Raw genomic sequence first — 4,694 nt, forward strand, 5'->3', positions numbered from 1 at the left:
TCTCAGCAGTGTGAGTGTGTGTGTGTGTGTGTGTGTGTGTGTGTGTGTGTGTGTGTGTGTGTGTTGTGTGTTGACTTGTTTCTGCTTTTTATCACAAATACTTGTTCTACCATGTGGAGATCATGAGGAAAAGATTATACTGAAGTAAACCAAGTGTCAAAGTCTTTGAACACAAACAAAGCCTGTTAAAAATCATTGACATGCTATTATGCACATGTCAGTTGTAAAAGTTCAGTTGTTTGTTGTCAGTAGTTTGGTGTTGCTGATGCACAGCAAATTCAAGCTTATCAGGAAGGAGAATCAGACACAGCTATCCTTTATTTTCAGATGCCAGAAATTCAAGTTCTCACAAACTTGGAATAAAGCAGATCTGATTTATCATACTACCTTAATAATTTGTCATAATATCTCAACCTTGCAGTAAAAACTGTGTTTGAATACATTATATGTATGCTCAAATGTAGGCGTCTAGTCTGTGGACCTGAAATGGTGGCCACACCTCCTTGGGAGTGGCCTCAGGCAGACAGAACTGGAAAGAGGAGCTTGAGATGTGGCTTTCTTTGGTGTACTCTTTCTGGTGGGTCAGTGGATCCAGTAGGAAGAGCAGGGAAACTCTCCAGCAGTTCTTTGTGTTTTTCTGTTTAGTTGTTCCCCAAAAAAATACTCATTTGTCATTTATCTTGGGTCCAATGATAGAATTACATCCTCGCCTTCATTCACACTTTGTGTTTATGCTTAATTTAATTTATCTTAGAACAAAATACTAAACATAAAATTGATATTAATATATAGAATTAATTTTGAAATTAGAAAAACATTGAAGAGATCGCTAAATATCAGTTCAATATACTGATTTGTTGAGACTTCACACACTAGTGCTCCATGGAGGGCATTTATCATGAAGTATAGCATGAGTAGTAATCCGTGAATTAGTATAACATTGCATCTCTGGGGTTTGCAATAAAGTCAATAAATAACTCTCCTCTTCCATGACCAAAATATCAAGTAACTTGTAAATATGAAACAATAACTTCATGCATGGGGATGTGAATTATTATTCACAGCATTCAAAATGATACTTGAACAATATATTTTGAGGCAGAGTTCATATTCAGAATATTTAAATATTATGTCAAAAAGGCTCATGTCACTTACACACTCACTGTCTAAGCATATTAACTGTATATCATATGGAGCACATATGTTGACTGTCAGCCTATGTGTGTTCATCAGTTTGACCTTGCTTTCTCTGATTCAACAGAAATTCAGTTGAAGAAAAACTGAATGAAGGAAAGCATACAGATGAGTTATAGCTTAGCCAGTTGCAATATGGTCTCAAAAAGAAAATGTAGAAATATAGGAAATAATTCTTATGGGACGTTCAGCACTATGGAGAAATTAGAACCATCCACTCAAACAGTGGCACCATTGATATTTTCTAAACAACAAGGAAATATTGCCACACAGGGGAAAGGAATTTCAATAGTCAAATTTGATAGGAAGAAGAAATGTCCCTCCTTGAAGATGAAATTTCAGTAGAGAGAGAGAAGTATTCCTACTTTTAATCCACTTTGAATGTGCTGGCTATCTGTAACATGAATAAAATCAAATTCTTAAAGAAATAAAATAAAATAAAAACTTAAATAAAAACTAAATTAGACAAAATATTGTCCCTCCCACTAAAATTGTCATCCTACATTCATTGACTATTAACATAAAAGAGCAAAGAGTTCTAGAAAAATATGGGTTTGAACTCACTGTTAACCAAAATGCTTATGCTGTAAAAATAAAATATTGTATTCATTGAGACATATAGTTATGCAAACATGGATGTGTACATCCAGTTTTCAAACTGTCATGTGAAATATACAGTGTTTTATATGTAAGATCTGCTTCCTTTTATATGATCTTTGGAAGGCAATATTTTGTTCTTTGTGTTTTTTATGATAAACATACTTACATGCTTAAATATTGTATATGCATCTCAGAACTATAAGACACAGTCATAATAAAATGCAATACAATACAAAGCAAATGCTAACAGCTACAGGACAGATGACATGAGGCTGGTAATAGATTTTCTGCCCCATGATAAAGATTACAGTTTTTCTGCCTGCCTCCCCCAATAATAGGTTCTCCACTGAAGCAGTAAGCCAGATCAAGCTGAATTGAAACAGTGTAAAAACAGGTTTATTTGAGCAAAACAACTCCCAGTCAGACTCTCCAGTTTCAGAGAACAAGACAGGAGAAGCTGCACACACAAAAGCAGGGAGAATTTATAGGTTGTTGGTGAGTGATAACTTGTCTACCACAAGCTGTGCTTGTCGCTAAGTATAGTCAAAGGCTGAATGTTTAGGTGGGGACTTGGGCACCAAGCAACTTCAGGGGAGAAAGCTAAAATAGCCATTAAGAATGGCTGTTTTGTGCCTTTCCTTTATTTGGAGACTGAGATGTTTTTATTTGGAGAGAGAGAAAAAAATAGGGCTTCCAAAATCATGTTGGGGGTGACTTGGAGGTTCCACCTGAAAATCTGATCCTGTAAAGAGTGCTTCAGATAGTTATGCTTAGTCATAAAAGTTCCTCTTTCCATCTGTAAATGTAAATTGTTCACATTGCAGGGGCTTTGGTTATTCTACAAATCTGTTTTGTCAGTCCTTTGATGAAAGATGGAGACATTGCTTGTTTCATCTTTGCTCATGGTCTACATTGTATACAACAATAGTCATATTTTCTGAGTGTGATGGATTATCATGGTTTATGTAGGCATTAAGAAGCTATGATTCTTCCACCTCAATTCTGAATATAGAGCACTTTGATTTCAAAAGAACACCCATTTTCATAGTCAATGTGGTGCGTTGGGACTTAGGAAAGGTTCTTGGCTGAGGTAGATAGCAGCTATTCCTTGAAGGATTTTAAAGGTTGTGCTGGGAGTCAGCCTCTTATCTAATTGCTAGTAAGCATTTGAAAAGGTTGAGTAATGAGTCTTTAAAAAGTATTACAAGCACTTTCTTGTGCAGTATATATACTAAGATTGGAATAATACAGAGAAAATTAGCATGGCCCATGTACAAGCATGACAAGCAAGTTCATGAAGCATTCCATATATTTCAACTTCTTAGAAGGATAACTGGTGTTCAGTCACAAAAAAAAACAACAACAAATAAAACATTTTATGGCTACTTATTGTGAAAGTCTAGATCAGTGGTCTGCAACCTTTGAGTCATGGCCCTCCCCCAGGGTCACGTATCGGGTATCTTTGATATCAGATATTTACTTTGTGATTCAAACAATAACAAAATTACATTCAGGAAGTAGGAATGAAATAATTTTGTTGCTGAGGTCATCTCAACATGAGGAAATGTATTAAAGTGTCCCAGCATTAGGAAGGTTTAGCACCACTTGTCTAGATCAACAGAACATGACTTGTTGGCCTCACCCTCCCTGGGGAGCAGAAATGGTTTGGGTCGGTAGGGTGTTAGTGGGGAGCAGGGAGGAGGGGAGGGAGAAGAAACTGGGATTGACATGTAAAACAATCTTGTTTCTAATTTACATAAAAATGGAGAAAAAAGAACATGACTTATTTTTCATAGATTACTTAATATTGTCTAATGTCACTTTATATTATACAGATATAAACACTGATATAACTAATTGATTTTCTTTTACTTCTTTTGATAAATCTACTCAAAATATTAATAACTAAACTTAACATAAAATAGAAATATGTATCACAGGTAGCAAATTTTTACACATTGATTTTGCTTTTAATTGTGTGTGCCCAAATATCCACATGAGCAGGAAATCTCCTTGAGAACACATTCTGCAACTGGGGCCATGCAGATCTGAGTCTACTGCACTGCTACCTGATGCCATGGTGATGACAGTGCCTGTGCTGCTGCAGAGAGTCAGCTCTGGGTTTGTGGCCCTACTGCAGCTGAGTTGAGTTGACTTCCAATACCACCAGGATGAATAAAGAAATTTTGGAGAGGTGGGTAAGATGGAGGAAAGAAGAGGTTTTTTTTTTTCCTTTTTGTTTGTTTGTTTTTGTCCTTTTGGTTACAATGGTTTTAAAAACATACATAGGCTTGGGAGAGAAAAGAAAAAGGATAAAATGTTTTAAAAAGAAATAGAGTAGCTTAGCGGTGGTGACACATACACCTTTTATCCCAGCACCTGGAAGGCAGAGGCAGGCAGATCTCTTTGATGTCAAGGTGAGCCTGGTCTACAAAGTGAATCCCATGACAGGCAAAGTACACAGAGAAACCCTATCTCAAAAATGAAAACATAAAAGTATAAGTAATAGAGTAATAAAACCATGTAAGGATGGAAAATACAGAGAGTCCGGATACTGTATGATATTGTGTTGTCTTTGAATTGTTAGTTGTTGAAGAAAAAGCAATAGCTGCTAAAATACATTTTATTATAATTGCTCTTTGATTAATCTAACTTATATATTTTGAAAATTCTTTGGCTTCAAAATTTAAGTCTAAGTACAGGTAACTTTGGAAAAGAAGTTCTGCTTTTGTTTTCACAGAAGTTGAAAGGCTGTGAATTCCTTCAAAACTAATATGGTTTGATCAAGTAAGGCCCACTGAATCAGTGCCCCAGGTGATCCACCACCCAAAACAGATAAACGGATGCAGCCTCAGACTACTACAGCCAGGATTTGGCCAGGTTTCTGGGTTTTTCTCAGG

At 36.0% G+C, this 4,694-nt stretch overlaps 1 non-coding gene across 1 annotated transcript; it reads left to right on the top strand.

The window, feature by feature from the left end:
• The first annotated feature begins 3,005 nt into the window (after positions 1 to 3,005).
• LOC113838004 lies at positions 3,006 to 3,108 on the top strand. Its single transcript, XR_003488575.1, has one exon. It is a non-coding gene; the product is annotated as a U6 spliceosomal RNA (small nuclear RNA).
• Positions 3,109 to 4,694: the final 1,586 nt, after the last annotated feature.

This window comes from Cricetulus griseus, unplaced genomic scaffold (assembly GCF_003668045.3).
Source record: "Cricetulus griseus strain 17A/GY unplaced genomic scaffold, alternate assembly CriGri-PICRH-1.0 unplaced_scaffold_436, whole genome shotgun sequence".
NCBI lineage: Eukaryota > Metazoa > Chordata > Mammalia > Rodentia > Cricetidae > Cricetulus > Cricetulus griseus.